Genomic DNA, 17,733 nt, shown 5'->3' with positions numbered 1-17,733 from the left:
GGAGATCTAGTCCCAGAGCCAGTTTAGCGGGGGGTGAAGGGAGGGGGGTGTTGCTCCCTAAACAGGCCACTTGGCTGGCACACTAGCTCCTTTCAAGGAAAGAAAAATTCTGCCATGTTGTATTTACCCCAGAATAGTGCTTCTGTGGGATAGGTTTGCTGTAAGGCTACAGGATGTGCTACATAAATGGAAAGATTTTCCCTGGAAACATTTTTCTCATTGGTTAGGGAGTGTCCAGGAGTCACCTCCACCCACCGGCTAGTGAAACCTACAAATTTGGTACATCACCCACATGGATCCTGGGAACGCTTGCTGGACCTGTAGAAGAACAGTTGACGACTGGATCAGCTGTTTGAGTGTTATGTTAATTTAATTTATAATGCCCATGAATCACCCCGGAAGGGGGACAGTGGTCAGGGCTTGTGAGCCCCAACGTTGATCTTACCGTCTTGGGGGTCATCCTTTGGCAGCCTGCAGCACCGGCACTTCAGGGAGGTACGCAGGATCGCTGGGGTGCCTGCTCACCCGGCACAGCGCTGGAGGTGACGTCACCCTCCCGATGCCCTTATCTGCGCGCCAGCACGGGACGCGTGCCTGGGACGCGCCCGGGCCCGTCTGCGCGGCCGGAAGAGGCCGGGCTGTGCCACTCCTTTTGAGCCTATAAGGGGAAATGGATGGTGTACAGATGTCCAGAGGTGCCAGCAAATGCAAGGTTAGTTGTTCCCTTTCCAGACACGCAACTCCACTACCTTAGCACTTTAGACCTTTACTAGGACCCACAGACCAGCCTTCCCGTGGCATCTAGCGTCTAGTATTTCAAAAAGATTTGAGTATCCGGCTGATTAACTTGCAATTATGGACAGCGAATCGGTGCGGGGAAATCTCACGTGGCACCAATGCAACCGGCTTCTTCCCTCCAACCGACCTCAATAGACCGGATGCTCCAGAGGGCTATAGGTGTAGTCGCCACAGAGATAGAACTAACTGAAAGACGTTTGCCGCTAACTCCTGATCTAGCCCAACCCTTTAGTAGCCATGATGAAACAAGATCCTCATTGTCCATAGCCCAGGAACCCCCAATCATCCTTCCAAGGACTCGGGCAACAGGTCGTGAGGATGAGTTACATCCGTAAGGCGCCTGCGCAAAAAAAGGAAGACCAGAACCATTGCACCAACGGGGCCAAAACGTAACAAAACAATCTATGGACCATTTGGCGACTGATGATTTGGGGGAAGCCGGATCAGGAATAATACCCCAAGCAGGCCCGGAGCAGCCAGCTTGGGTGACAGACGTGGTGGCGGGCATACAGGTCCAAGTAAGGACTATTGTGAAGGACGAATTAAAAAATCTGTGGGAACGGGTAGATAAGCTTGCTAAATTGGTCGAACTATTGGTTGACAAGACAGAGGTAGTTCTGAGAGGGATGGAACTAACTAACCCTGTGAACACAAAACTTGCCATTACAAAGACCAACACAGAAACCCAACAGTAGATAGCACACCCACTATTAGCATGGAAGTTAACCCCAACCAGGAGGGTGAGGTTAAACGCCTGAGTAATTTAGCAGGGTCAGGAAAAGAAAATAGTACTCATTGCCAGGGGTATAAACAGGGGGCTCAAGCAGGAAGAAATAACGATCCAATTACAGTAAGGCCACAAGCACGTGACTCTCCTAGTCAGGGGCCCAGGCAGAGGAGTGCCCTACATGAGGAAAGTCACGAAACAGGGCTAGCCTTCCCGGGTATAAATCTTCCCCTGGCCTCAACTCCATATGTAGTTATATTAGCAGGAGTTCCGGCACTGAACAAGGGGAGCAAGGAATCATGCTTTGATCAAAAAAATAAATGCTTACACTGGCTAGCCAATCATAAACAATTCTCACATAGAGATGCAAGTGAAATCCTTATGATTCGCAGGGTAGGCTGGTTGGGCTGGAGACCGAAAGATATCCCTGACGACTGCATTGTGATCAATTTCAGAAATACGACTGTGGAATTTCTTTTAGACCACTACCCTCACAGGGATAAGGGGGGGCATTAGATCGCTCCCATTGGGCTATTTCCCCCCCCCCCCGGCCTTATACCACCAACAAGAAGAAGAAATGGCAAACAGAGGGGGGAGTGGTCACAGAACAAACAATACTATGCAATGGGACAAGACCAACCATCCCCTTTAGTTTATAACATACCTGTATTCAACAGATTCAACCCCTTAGAGTCCATAGATTGACTTGCGAGTACTGAGCCCCCACAAGGAAGATTTGACTTTCAAAATGAGGCTGTGCCCCAGCGGAGGGAACCCGCACTAAGGAGAGGTACCCTTAAGCAGAATGAGGTACAGGTCCGGGAAAATGGGGGCGGAAAACAGATTAGCTAGGGGTAAACAGAAGATAGTCACTATCAGCCCACCGATCCTTGATCCATCTTCACAGTCTACACAGACAACCAATTTAGAACTGTGGGACGTAGTAAACCCCCCATCTGTTGCAAAGGGCACACATAATCCAAACACCAGAATGAGGTCGTGGCAGCCAATGGAGCCTTGCCAATCTCCCAGGGGTACCCAAGAGAAACATGACACCTATCTCCCTGGATCAACGAACAATGTGGGCTCCCCAAGCCTACAGCTTCTTTCCTGGAACCTAGCTGGACTATCTTCCAAATTGGATAGTCTGGAATGGTAGCTCTTTATAGAGCAACATGAGATCTGTATGTTCCAGAAAACATGGGCTAGGGAAGAAACACACAGAATTGGTTTCGCGTCGTTTAGCATCCCAGCTACCTAGGCAGGAAGGGCAGACCATCTGGGGGGTTGTGCAATTGGGTCGGTGTGCACCTGGGGTGTGAGGCAAAACAATTAGAGAGCTCCTCACACGACATCCTTTGTTTCCTATTGTCCTACCCACAAAAATAAACATAGTATTAATTAATGTATATTCTTGGCCTGTTCCTCGAGAGTCTTGAACAGCTAACTACCTTTTTTTCAACCATTCCTGAAAACCTCAGGGTAATCATTGGCGGTGACTTTAACTGCCAAATTGAACACCTGAATGGTTTGGTCATGGGCACTCCACCTGAGAATCTATAATAACCATCAAGACTTGTTTGCCTCCATGGCCGTCTATTTTTATTAAAAAAAAAAGCTTAGTGCGACTAAGTAAACCCCATCACCCATGGTTTAATGCAAGCTGTCGCACAGCCAAGTCTGGCCTTATTTCCGCCATCAAGGGCAACTCTCGGCCAGGGGGGCGTGGTCTGCAGCCCAAGATGGCGGTCGCTTGAGCGACGAGCTCCGGGCCGGGGCCTCATATCCGGACACATATAAACTCTCTCCGCACCTTGACAAACGGTGGACGGAGAACAGCCGGCGAGCTCAGTCGGTGGGGCAGCCTCGACTGAGTTTTCTGGCCGTCTGGATTCTCCGGGGACGTTCTTTTTGGCGGCGGTGATTTCCGGCCTTCCCTCGGCCTGCTGGAAGCTGGGAGCCGCGGGCTTTCCTGTGGCCTGGCGGGACTGTGTGAGTTGCCTTCTGGAGACGGCACCCACGAGGGATCCCGGCTCTGGGCCCGGATGCGGCTGTGGGGGCAGACTTCTCCTGGGTGGTGCTCTGTACGGGAGCGTTGAAGAGCGGGGAGATCCTGCTGCCGCCAGACCTGAAGGACGCTGCGGGGGCGAACTGGTGCAGCTGTGGCCGACGTGAGGAGGAGCTCCCCCGCAGAGGCCCCGAGTGGCCACATTGCACGGCGGGATCGTGGTGGACCCTGGGCAGACCTCAGCAGCGCACACCGGACGTTGCGGATCGGGGTCGGCGGGGAAGTGTTGACCTGATGCCCCCTCCCCCCATTATTGCTGAGGAGAGCTGGTGGAGTGCGCTATTGATGGGTGCTGTGGCTGCCGTGGCTGTTGTCCGAGGTTGCCCCCCCCCCTATACAAGGTGGTGCCTGGAGCCCCTTCCCAAACTGCTGCTGAGGCTGCGAAGGGGCGGACTGTCGCCTCCAGGGCTGGAGGTACTGGGCGGGAGGCGTTTATCCAACTACAGGTGCCCTGCTGGTTCCCGCTGCCGCGGTGGTGCCCTGCCCAGTCCGGCGATACCTGGTGAGGAGAAGTGATTGGGGTGAATTGGGCCTGCCATACACCAGTGGATGGGGCCTTGCACTACGGATATCTTGCTGCGCTAAGGCCTGTTTAGACTGGATGCCACAGGAGCTGCATGTGACCCTGATTGATGCCCGTAGCTCTGATCCGGGACTGGGGTGCTAGAGGGGGCGCACTGTCCTACAGGAGGGAGGCTGCCTTGGCCTCTCGGGGTGCCTGAGTTGCCCCTGCGCTTGAACTGTGTGGCTTCCTTACTGCTGCCTCGGGCTGTTAACTGGAGGGAGACGCATGTTGCCTGGTGCACCACATCGCTGGCTGGGTGGTGGACGCTGATATACAATTGCTGCTGGGTACTCATTCCCGCACCCTACCACGCCACAGACTATGGGAAGGGGAAAGCCTAGGGTGCCGCCGAGGTCCGGAGGAGCAGGGTCTCTCACACCGACATTGAGTCACACTTCTACCGTGTCCCGACAGGCGGAGGGAGCTGAGGAGACCGTCGCGTCTGGAGACAAGCTGGACATGATTCTGCGGGAGATTCGCGACTCCCGTTCTGTGTTGGAAGTGCAACTAGGCATAATCTCGGTGGATCTCAACTTGCTAAAAGATGATCATAAAAAACTGGCGGAGAGGGTTCGAACGACTGAACAGAAGGTAGACACCATGGTGCCCCAGGTACAGGCCTATGACCAGCAGCTCCAACACATGCGCCAACAGATTGATTTCCTCTAGGCGCGGGCTGATGATGCGGAAGGTCGGGCACGTCGAAACAACCTCCGAATAGTGGGTTTGCCAGAGGGGACGGAAGGATCAACGCCTACGGAATATATTGAGAACTGGTTAAAGACTGCTGTGGCCGCCACCGGACTGTCTACACATTTCACAATTGAGAGGGCGCATCGGGTCCCTACACATCGTCCAATACCAGGAGCTAACCCATGTCCCATCCTGGCCAGGATTTTAAATTACTGGGATAGGGATCATCTACTGCAGGCGGCACGGGATAATGCCCCTCTACAGATTGATAATGCCAAAGTTTCAATATTTCCGGATTACACTTTGGCAGTCCAACACAGAAGCTTTTCCTTCATGGAGGTGAAGGTGCGTGCTCGAGCAGCGGGCCTGTCATTTGCTTTATTGTTCCCTGCAAAACTGAAAGTCCTTTATGAACAACGTTCCCTGTTTTTCGATACCCCTGACAGTGCGTGGGAGTGGCTAGACAAGACGTTCTCCGATGTGCAACCCATTAGGCGCATGGACTCCTCACTGTCCAAGGCATGACGCCCCCCTCGGAGGCGTAAGAAGGGTCTTCTCACACAAAGTTCGATCTCCGACTCTTTGAGTTGTTCGCAGATACTGGAGGGCAGATAGTGGGCTCTACACGCAGCCTCTACTTTGCACGCCTCTCGCCCTGATATCAGTTCAAGCCCGTCTGAAGGAGTGAATACAGACACCGAATCTGATGGTAGCATTGCATTGTTTCCTTCTGCCACCTCCCGGCTCAGCAAGGATCCGCTGGCCTCGGCGGACTCTTAGTTTCATGTTTTAGGCCTTAGGAGATATCCTTAGCCTATGGTTGTTTTCCTGCCCGGACTGAAGAGGTATAGTTCGTTGCATGCACCTGTGCTTGATGGGCAACGAATCGTAGAACATGGACGCCGTTGTGACAGGTGGGAAAAGATGAATAGGTCCCTGGCCTGGACCACGTTTTGGGTGCTCCCATGTGTGCCTTACTGCTTTTACGCGACTGTTAATGGTGTTAGCGACCTTCCACCAAAGGCGGTAGCATTGGTTGTGCGTGAAGTATGCTAATTTTGTTTGCATTGTTTGGTCGAACGATGTTTGGGCGATGGACACAGTATTGGGATTTTGTTGATTTTGTTGTCTCTATGCCGTATGGTCTGAGGATCCGGGGGGTCTGGGTGGGATTGGGTGGGCTGGGCTGGGATCCGGGGGGGTTCTTTATTCTATTTGATGATGCCTGCTGTTAATTCTTATACCTTGGTGTCGTGGAATGTGAGAGGTATGGGTTCCATAGCTAAACGTCATAGAATAGCTGCGCAATTACATCGCTGTAAAGCCCATATAATTTGTTTTCAAGAAACTCATTTAATTCCCACTGAAACTGCGAAGCTGCAACGGAGATGGCGTGGGCAATTCTTTGCGACGGCATATTCGGCCTTTTCCCGGGGGGGCCGCAATTTGGGTTAGGGCGGGCATCCCCTTCTCCCTTACCGAATGCAGAGTAGATGATCAGGGCCAGTTTGTTCTTCTATTGGGAGCATTAGATGGTAGACAGGTTGTGCTGGGGTCCCTCTATGCACCAAATACAGACCAAGAGGCATTCTTTACGCGGGTATCCCGGGCGCTGGCTGGCTGGTCCCGCGTCCCATGGCTACTGGGTGGTGATTTCAACGCAGTATTTGACGTTGGCCTGGACCGTTCCCATCCTCCCTTGTTTAACACGGCAGCGAGGGCGCAGGCGATAACATTAACTCGCTGGGCGCAGGGCTGGGATTTATTAGACATCTGGAGGGCTATGCATGCGAATATGAGAGAATATTCCTTTTATTCTTACCCCCATAAGCTACACACACGCCTGGATCATTTTCTTTGCTCTCCGGAGCTCTCCTCTGCTATTACGCACTATGAGTTTCTGGGCAAGACAATATCTGACCATAATCCCATCGAAGTGCGATTGTCTTGGGGCCCTTCCCCAGCCCCAATTCCAACGTGGAGGATGCAGCCTCTACAACTAGAAGATCAGGTATATCGGGCGGCATTGTCTACAGCTATTGATGCCTTTTTTGTGGAGAATGATGGTTCTGCCTCGTCCAGGGCTATTGAATGGGAGGCCTTCAAAGTGACGGTACGTGGGGGTGCCATGGGGACTCTGGCAGGGTCACGGATGGAAACGATTAGGGACCTTACAGACCTGGAGGGGGAGTTGCAGGCCCTGGAGGTGGCGGCACAGGGGAGTGTGGGCGGCGCAGAGCCTTTACAGTCTGCTAGGATTAAGTACGCAGAGCTGTTGGAGCGCCTACGCCTGTTAGACTTTGATGCTTATACACAGCGTACACACTCTGAGGCAGACAGGGCGGGTACTCTATTGGCAAGACTGATCCAGCCAACGTTGAGTCCTACTCCAATCCTAGCAGTGAATACGGTAAATGATGTATTGGTTTCATCTCAGGGCGAGATTAATGCTGCGTTTCAGGAATATTATGCTCGTTTATATGCCGCCCCAAGTGTAGATGTATTGGCTCCCACGCTTTCCTTCCTGTTCGAGGTTCAGCTTCCTACGGTTTCTGATACGATGGCCGAGGAGATGGCTGCTCCGATTACTGCTGCGGAAATTCGGGTGGCGATAAAGGCGCTGGCCCACAATAAGACGCCAGACTCCGACGGCCTTTCAGTAGAATTTTACTCCACTTTTGCTGATAAACTGATCCCGAGGTTGTTGCAACTCTATACTACTTCCTTAGAGGGTGGGGTTCTGCCTCCTACTACCAGGGAAGCGATTGTCATGTCCTTATTGAAATCGGACAAGGTATCGACTGACCTTCTGTCTTATAGGCCACTCTCTATTCTGAATGCAGAATATAAGATACTCAGTAAGGTCTTGGCATCACGACTCCTCCCACTCCTACCCCGCTTGATCCATACGGACCAATGTGGATTCGTACCTCAACGCAGTACCTCTTTGAATATCCGCCAGCTTCATACTTTGATGCATGCGGCATCTGATTCTTTCCCTCTTGCTGGCTGCTTGTTCTTAGACGTGCGCCAAGCTTTTGATACTCTCAGCTGGCCGTATATGCTGGCGGTGTTGACTAAATTTGGCCTGCCCCCGTCCTATTGTGCATGGATTAAATTGCTGTACACTTGTCCCACGGCGCGTGCTAAGACAGGTAGGACCATCTCTTCCGCCTATTCAATATCCCGGGGTACTCGTCAGGGCTGCCCCTTATCCCCCATGCTATTTGTGTTGGCCCTTGAGCCTTTTGCACAGTACCTGCATCAGATAATGGCCCCATATGGCATTCCGCTGCGTGGGGAGATACATTCGGTATCTTTGTACGCGAATGATATGCTGTTATATTTTCGTAACTTGGAGGATGATAAACACCTAATAGCTGTGTTTTTTTCTAGATTTGGGGAAATATCGGGCTTGGATCTTAACGCTTCTAAATCGGTAGCCGTCGCCTTCTATAATGTAACTGCGCCTCCTACACTACAATTTGGTGCATTGCATTTCCGAGTTGAGCCTATTACTTTTAAATACCTGGGGATTAATATTTATAGATCAAACGCTGATACCATAGACGGTAACGTAGTCCGCGCCATAAACTCGCTGCTCTCCCAGATTGCCTTTTGGTCTTCGTTGCCTTTGATGGTGGCGGGCCGCGTGGCGGTGTCGAAAATGGTTATGCTACCCCGCCTCCTTTATTACTTTGTGAACTTACCGGTGGTCCTGCCGAGCTGGATTTTTAAGCTACTTGATACGTTATTATCATCTTTGGTGTGGGGGGCGGGCAGGCGTCGATTGGCGCTGGCTAAGCTACAGCTGCCCAGTACTGCAGGAGGCCTGGGGGCGCCTGATTTCAAGTCATATTGTATAGCGGGACAGTTACAGTGGCTGGCATATTGGCTGGCGGGTAAGAATTTATTTGAAATTGGGTACTCGGAATTGTTAAAGCTAGGGCTTCTTCAATCGCAGCTATGTCCGGATGCACAAAGATTGCGGGATCCTCCTTACTTGTTGCATGTCGCATTGCACTACTGGGCACAGGCGAAAAGGACAGCTAGGGTACCATCTCTGTACGCCCCGAATATCCTTCTATGTGAACTGCCTACCAGGCGAGGGGTACTATCGATGATCCAAATACAGGGGTGGACTCGGGAGGGGGTGGAGACAGTTGGGGACTTCTTTTTCTAGGGCCAACTGATGCAGCATGACGAGTTTGCACGTGCCAATTTGGTGCCTGACACATTATTTCTCACGCATGCTGTTGTAGTGCGTTTCATTCGAACTTATTAATACACAGATCGAGCAGTTTCCAATTGCTGAGGTCATTGCACATTATGGGACATGGCTGATACTTGGTGCGCTGGCTTTACCGCGGCTTGAGAGAACATTTGTATATTCCACTGCTACATCTTAGGCAGAAGTGGGACTTGATCTTGGGGAGGGATTTGGAAGACAGGGAATGGGCACAAATATTAGAGCAAGTCTCTTGGAATTGCCGCTTAAATACGATCCAGTTGTTTATTCTGCATAAAGCATACCTTGCACCAGCAACGATTCGAAAGATGTTCCCCACGGCGTCCGCGGTATGTCTGCGATGCAAGGCACCTGAAGCTGATTTCTTACATATGATATAGTACTGTCCAGGGCTGCGGGGGTTTTGGTCAGAGGTTATTCGGGAGATGGAGGTGTTGACGGAGCGCACACCGTGGGACACCATTGAGGCCTGCCTCTTAGGTTTATTCCCTCTCCCTAAAAAAGAAAAGTTGATACGCAGATTTGCAGGGTTGGCTCTAATATTGGCAAAACGTATGATGACAAAACGCTGGAAGTCTACCTTAGTGCCGCGGGTGGGCGCTTGGCGCGAAGAAGTGGGCAGATGGGGCGGTAGCTGAAAGGGAGGCTTTATACCGAGAGGAGAATAGGGGACAGCGGAAGCGACCGATTGCACTGGACTGAGCACACCTAGTAGAACAATTTAAGGCGATGGAGGAAGTCGACCCAGCGGTATCACAATATAGTCTGCAGGAGAGTGGTACAGTAGGTTAGAGGGAGGCGGACTCATGACCGTTCATGCTCTACCGGAGTGCCACCCTTTCACTCCCCTCTCCCCCGGATGGGTTTCTTGCTCCCTCCCTCCCCATCTATCCCTCCTTCCTCTTGCTCCCCTGTCCCCCCTCCTCCGTTCCCCCCCCCCCCCCCCCCCCCCCTCGGTGCATGCCCCTTATTGGGGCTCTTAGGCCTGACACACACCGGACGCAGGTACATCAGTAAGGTGTTTAGTCTATAAAGCGGCATTTCGGCTTCTTGTTTCGTTGGGGTATTGTTTAGGGAGGGTTCTTTTGGGTGGGGGATGAAATGGGTACTGCACTGGATAGCATGTATTAGAGTCGATACTAGCTACCTGAGATTGCAGTTTGTGCACTTCTGCTGTAAGAACTGTTGCACTTCCTGTAAGCTCCTATTGCTTTAAGTCTGTTTGGTAACGATAAGCGGATATGACTTATGCCAAGTTGCTCTTTTGTAATGTCTCCAAAACGCATATCACTTACTGTGTACACTTGTGAATCATATGCAGTGCTCAATAAAAATATTTCCCCCCCCCCCCCCCCAAAAAAAGGGCAACTCTAGGCCATTGATTATAGAAGCGAGGGCAAAATACAAGAGTGTTATAGTTAAGGCCAAAAGAAGCTGGGAATCCCAAAAATGGGACAATATTAAATAATCATGACATGAGGACCTTCTGGAACATCATTAATTCGGGCTCCCAGGATGTCAAACAGCCCATTGAACCTAATATAGGTGAAGAGGTATGGAAGGCTCACTTTGAATCGCTCTACTCAAGGGCTGAGGAGGGGGAATGGCCAATGATTAGTCGATCCTTGCCCACCGAACCTATATCTACAGATATCTTCCCAATGACCCTGAGAGAGGTCACGACACCCTAGGCAAGATAACACCAGCTAAAGCCGCAGGGCTGGACAAGGTTCCTGGTGACTTTTTTTGTTCTGAGCCCACCATTTGGGCTCCCTATTTGTCTTCCTTGTTTAATGCCATCCTACAAGACATGGCGATTCCCAGCAATTGGGTGGGGGCCGAAATAATCCCAATCTACAAAAAGGGCTCCCAGCTGCTGCCTGTCAACTATCGCCCTATTAGCCTCATAGAAGTAAGCCAGAAAATATGTGCTCGTGATCTTTTGGGGCGACTAGTGAATTGGATGGAGGAATATAACTTCCTTACTCCCCTTCAAGCCAGATTTAGAGCAAGGACATCAACAACTGACCAAATTTTTAGGTTACAATTGATACACTGGAAAACTGTGTGTATAGACGGTGGCAGCCTCTATCTCATATTTGTAGACCTTAAATCTGCTTTCGATCTGGTACCGCAAGACAAACTCTGGACAATTCTATTAGACATGGGAGTCCCAGAGTACCTCTGCTATCAGCTAAAACGCTTACACGAGGGTAATTTTACCCAAATCAGATATGGCAAAAATTGTGAACTTTCGACCCCCCTGCCTGAAGAGAGAGGTGTGCGCCAAGGCTGTGTCTTGGCCCGACTCTCTTCTGCCTTTTTATTAATGGCTTAATAGAGTCATTGACTGCCGGGACAAACATCGATGCCCCCAGGCTGGCGAATCAAAAAATACCAGCCTTGATGTTTGCAGATGACACCCTCTTGCTTGTAAAATCTCCCATGGGAATTCAGAGGACCCTTGATAATTTAGTGTCTTCTGTAAACAGCAGGGTCTAGAGATTAACCTCCAAAAAACAAAGTATATGGCCTTTAATGTGGGCAATACCACTTGCCCAAATCCCCGCCTGGATGGAAGTCCTCTGGAGAGGGTATCCATCTTTGAGTTCTTGGGAATTACGTTGACAGAGAAGATGGATTGGGGTGCCCAAATTAACAAAGCAAGTTTGAAACTAACTCAGACCTCGGGGGGAATCCTAAAATTACATAGGATTTGCACCGAAAAATTGGTTAGCCCAGTGATGGAAATCCATCAAGTAGAGGCCAGGAGTGCCACTGTGTATCCGGTTTGCTAGTACGTACCGAGAATGTATTTCTTGGACAACTTGTGGGACTCCCTCCTAGTATACCACTAACACCTTTCCGAATGGATCTTGGGATAAGGCCCAATACGGATGAAGTTGCTCTTAGACCTTTACTATACTGGCGGCGCCTTTGGAGCACCCCTGAACTAGCCCCTTATAGGGACGAGTTGATTGAAGTCATGGGAAAACGAGGTGCAGGGAAGCTACCATGGCTGGTGTATTTTAGGGTAATTTGTGGAGTAAAGCTGAAGAAACCTCCCAAATGACCCCTAGAAAGGCCCTGTTGGAGAGATATAGAAACCACAAACTCGCTCAGCTTGAAAGGAGACCTACAGTGGGCCGTCTGACTAATGAGTTTCTGGAAGTAAAAAAACAGATGTAGCCTAGAACTGGTGTTGGCTAAATATTTCGCCCTAAGGCACACTTGTTTCTTTTTTTTCTTTTTCCTTCTCTTTCTTTAAGTTAAGAGGAAGGAAAGAAGGAAAAAAAACACACAAAAAAAGAGTAGTAGCTTTGGAAGAATCAATAGAAGGATTTTTACGACCAATGTTTTGCACAGTTATTGCTCATGTGTTCTAGTGATATTACTTTATGTGTACCATAACTTTAAATGTAGTACATAATGGAGAAAAGTTGAGTTTCTGAAATAATTACTCTTTTGTATACTGCACAAGCACTTTAAGTCCTCATATCATCATGGTGGATGTCTGGAAAAGCTACCCCAGAATAGGAACATTGACCTGTCCGAATTGTACATAATCTACTGCATTTTAACTGTCTTTTTAACTGTGCTTTTATGGCCAAGTGCCGAAATAAAGTTTTATTGATAATGATGATGGTATCTCAGTACCGCAGTGAACCATAGGCAGGCAGCACTAAAATCGGAATACTCGGTTCTTAGAAGCTTTCTGAAATGTAGGTTGTCCGTGCACTTTTGTAAGAGGTAGGGTAGTTGATTCCAGTAGTAGTGGGCCAGGTATGAGAAAGCTCTACCCCCGGAGCGTGTTTTCTTAATTCAGGGCATACTGAGAAGTGATTTCACCCTGGAGTCGCAAAGGTCTGATCGGCTGGTATGGAATAAGTTACTCTGGCAGGTATCAAGGTCCTGTGGTGACATGACGGGCTCAACCTGCTTCCACCTGAACACAGGATTAAAGAAGTGGATTACAAGGGTTAGTTGGCTGATCTCCTGTGTGACTACAGGGACACAACAAGCTATAAGATCTTTTTTCTGAAGTGCCCAGCTGACCAGTAGCAACTAAAACTGGACTGGACTCTGTTAGGGGCCCCTGCTGGGGTAAGACCTAGCCCCTAAGTGCTGATCCTAAGTTCCTCGGATCCTGGAATTGACCAAGAGGAGCTACTTAGGGAACTCTGAAAAGTGGAGGTTTAGAAAAGTGATTGTTCTCCAGGATCTCCGGAGCTTCAGCAGGACCTCTCGCCAGCAGTGTCCGATTTTTAGAGGACTTTACTGGATGCGTCTCCAGGCTTTTCCTGCTGGAGAATTTTGAGCTCCACAAAAAAGCTCAGTCTGGTGGTATGAATCTTGACACGGTGAAGGCGAGGAAAGTATCCCCACTAAGAGAAGCCTTTGGCGGGCGTGAAATATGAACTTCTACTGCTTACCCTGCCAAAACCAATGGCTTTAGCTGGACCTCGCCCAGCAGCTATCTGGCTTCTAGAGGACTTTGCCAGATACAGCCTTCAAACTTGCCCTACTGTAGGATTTTGACTTCCATTTCAGAGACTAAGTTAGAGAGCAACATCTTTAACAGGGCCAAACCCGCTTGGGGTATCCAACTTGTGCTCCATTGTGGTTGACTTGATAACACACCTTGGTCCTTGTGAACCACAACTAATGATGACTAAGTTGCTGTTTACTTTTTCTGTGCACTTTCTGCCTTAAACATTTACAAAATTAATATCTCCAGTTCCATTCATTAAATCTTTGTCTTTTTGGTGTCATTTTATTCAATAAATGTTTCTCTTTTTTCTAAACTAATTGTAGGATTTTTACTGTGTTAGGTTTTGGCTTTTTAATTTTTTTGTTACTGCTAAATGCTTTTCACATTTTCCTAAGTTAAGCCTGTCTGCTCTATGCCATAGCTACTGCAGTTGAGCACAGGTTTCAAATATTGAAACTGTGTTTCCCTCTACAAGTTTGTGGCCTTATTTCTCGTGGTGGACTCCCGTTCACCCCAATTAATCATCCACTCTATTACAACCTTGTTTTAGATTATGACTGCCGAGGTGACCATTTTAGTTGCCATCATTTTGTTACACAAGATTTATGTATGAATAGTGCATAATAAATAACATTTTATTGTAAAATGCAAACAGGTATGCTGCTTTCCCTCAAGGACCTGCACTCCTTGACCGATGTGGGTGCCCTTTGCCCTCTTTTTCTGTGATCATAGCTTATTCAGTAAATACACTTTGCAAACTCAACCGAAAGCAGAGTACTGATGTTTTCTACATTGGGGAGTCAGGGGAGATCACTTGGATCAAGACAATCAGTCTTGACCCTGTGCCTCATGGGAACAGTCCAGCCCCAACTGTGGGCGTTTGACTAACCCTTGAGTAATGTCTACAGCCACTACTCACCTGACTAATCTTTAACCACGCTGCGATTACAGTGCGGACCACCATATGAGGGTCTGCTTCCTGAACCTTTTCTACCATAGGTTGCTTCACTCCCCTTGTTCTGAGGAAGACCCGCCAGCAGAGGCTGTAAATTGCCCTCTTTGCGCCAGAGTCGAAACGTCGACATTCTCCCCCCAGTGAGCCTGTACCTGACACCACCCCAGCCCTACCTATTTCACAGATGATAATTCTCTGTGCAACTTCTGAAAACTGTAAAACAACATTGTTTGGAAATAATTAATGAGGGACAGGCTTATCTGTGAACTGGTACCATTATGAATCATAGCCAGGTTGCTAATGACATCCAAGTATAAATTGATTGTTGAATCTGACTTGATTTCCTTCTCCTCATATCTGTTCTACCGCACGAGCACACCTTCATTTTCCACACTCCCCTTTTGAAGCAACCTTTCTGCTAAAACATGTTTGGTGATCTGTTATAAAAGAAGTTGAATAATAAATGACAGTCAACATTGGAGCCAGATTGAGTGCCTTTTTGTCTTTTGGACATGTACATGCTTGCACGTTGAAGTAATTGATGGTGCAGGAATGAACCTATGCTAGGCGTATGCATATCCAATGTACTTTTTGAATAATGAATGATTATTGCTGAACTGTTAATGGAATAAGTCTGGGACCATAGTTTTTCTATATCAACAGATGTTGTGACACAATTTCAACTCCTTACTCGTTAAAGATTTCCTATTTTTGGAAAGAGGATGTTGAGTTACCTAAAGCTAACTTAGCAAAATTGAATGTTTGATATAGCCTATGCCATTTGATATTGTTCTTGTAAAGGTTACTGTAGGAAAGTAGAATCTGCTTTCATTGTTACCCTCACTTTTTGCTGGTATTGTTCTGTTTTCGGACTAGTCTGACTGGGATCCTACTAATCAGGACCCCAGTCACTGTGCTTCCTCACTAAATGTGTCAGTGGTAACTACTTTGGTAACTTCTCAATTGGTTACTGGTGTACCCATGTAAGTTCTTAGTATATGGTACTAAGGTACCCAGGGAATAGGTACACGAGGGGTCTCCCATGGGCTGCAGGATGTATTATGCCATCCATGAAAGACCTCTCAAACTGTGACTACGGGCTTGCCACTGCAGCCTGTGTGAGCTGGTGCTAGCACCACCTCCAACAAATATAAGTTTCCTTATATCTGAAGTCACTGCACTTAACACCTATAAGTTCCCCCTATGGCAGGCTCTTTAGTCCCGAGGGCAGGGTGCTTGGTTACAAGTGTGAGGGTGCCCCTGCATGAGCAGGGCCCCTCTACAAACCCCAGAGTCGATTCCCAGGCTTTTTAAGTGCCGTCAGCACTTTAATACATATAGTGGACATCAAGACAAATACGAGTTGTCTAACTATATATTGGCTGCACCGAATCCACTCATGTTTGGTATCAAACATGTTGGAATCCTATCCCAACACAGATTCCAGTGTTGGTTGTAGGATCCCATGTACCTGGGGGCTTCTCTAGGGTGCCCCCCTGTATTCACGGTACCAGCCTTTCAGGGTCTAACAGCAAGCTAGTGCTGCTGCCAACCACAGACACGTTTCTGCGCTACTGTTGCTGAGCTGAGCCTTTGGCAGGGGAAGGCAGAACAGTATGTTTTCTGCTATCAGGAGGTGTGACCAACTTCCAGACAGGACTTAGTGCACTGGGCTGGGGTGGGGGCACTTGCCAGCGCCAACAGACTGCTTTGAAGGGCACTCCTGGTGCCCTCCTTGCATACTCCAGTTTGAGCCAGTTCAGGGAGCCATTGGCTCCGACTCTGGTGCAAAAACTGGGCAAAGGACATGGGAGTTTCCTCCACTCTGTCCAGCCCCCCCTCTGGAAGGGACCCTTGAATCTTTCCAACCCTTTCCCTAGGGTACTTAAGGGTTTACCTGTTGTGGCTCTTCAGATTCGTTGTGGGACAAGATTCAAACCCGAAACCACTTAAACTTCTACCGGCTGGGCACTTTGGACTTCGACTGGAACCAAGACTGCACCAAGGAAGACTCCTGCTGCTCCTGGTCACATTGTCCTGCCAGTCTTCTGTGTTGTCTGTGTTTTATCCAGGTTCCTCTCCAGGCCTTTGGGCATCAAAGACACGGAAGGAATCTCCCTTGGAGTGAAGGAGTCACTCTCCTGCATCTGCAGGCACCACAACCAAGCTGACCGGTCTGCTGCCCCTGACGTCCTACGGACTCTGAAAGGCTCAGCAACACAGGTGGTGGTTCTGCAATTCCCTCGAGGCCTGCACTGTCTTTTCAGCAAGTTTGAGGCCAGTATCCCTCGTCAAAACCACTGGAACAGGACCCCTGTGCACCGCATCGACTTACCTTTGCCAAGGCTTGATGACTGTCCTCCAGAGATCTTCGGGCTGCAAGACGCTCCAGCCTCCATGATCTCTTCCTGCCAAGATCTTCATCCTCACCGCATCCTCTGCACCGTGGGCCTGCAGCAGGTTCTCTTGTGACTCCTGTGCCTTCGGCCTGTGGGTCCTCTTGATGGTCTTCTTTTGCTTCAGTGGGGCTCCTTGCTTGCTCAGGGCCTGCTCTGACCCTTCTGTATTTGGTGAGTCCCCTGGACTTTGCTGGTCCCTATGCTGCGCCTTCTCGTTTACTACGTCTTTTGCTGCTGCCAAGGCTTGTTGGTGCTTCCGCTGGACACCGACCCTCTGGTTCTTGACATTCAACGTGGGACAGCTTGTGAATGGCCCTTGGTCTTCCACAACGTCGCCTGGTCATTACAGCTGCAGCGACAAGGTCACCGTCATCACTCCTGCATCTTTTGTAATTGGTCTTCCGTGCCTCCTGGTCACACCAGAGTGGCAAAGACTCTGTCCCCTCTGCTTGCAGGTACTCCTCTTCAAGAATCCATCCTTGGATTCCACTGGACTCCTTCATCTTCTTTGCCTGCTGCATCTTTTCTGAAGTCCTCCATTGTGGTCTACGGCGGTTTCCAACGTCACTTCACACCTATGCACCCGGCTTCCCTGGTGTAGGTATCCTGGTTCCTGAGATATCCACGGGTGGGGTGACTCTCCAACCTTCCATCTTCCACGGGGTTTCTGCAGGGTCTACTGAGAATGGTCCTTCTTCTTGAAAACTGGAACCACGACTTTCCGATTGACTTGCATTGAGCTCACGGGCTTGTTTCCACTCTGCACACAGCCTCCGTGGGGTTCCTG

General features: G+C 49.4%; 1 protein-coding gene across 1 annotated transcript in view; it reads left to right on the top strand.

The window, feature by feature from the left end:
• PITPNC1 (phosphatidylinositol transfer protein cytoplasmic 1) overlaps positions 1-17,733 on the top strand; it is a 1,057,002-nt gene that overhangs the window by 498,334 nt on the left and 540,935 nt on the right. The gene's annotated exons all lie outside the window — the stretch shown is intronic.

The sequence above is a fragment of the Triturus cristatus genome, chromosome 7 (genome assembly GCF_964204655.1).
Source record: "Triturus cristatus chromosome 7, aTriCri1.1, whole genome shotgun sequence".
Classification (NCBI taxonomy): domain Eukaryota; kingdom Metazoa; phylum Chordata; class Amphibia; order Caudata; family Salamandridae; genus Triturus; species Triturus cristatus.
Note: the sequence above shows the minus strand (reverse complement) of the source record. Positions and strands in the feature narration are given on the sequence as shown.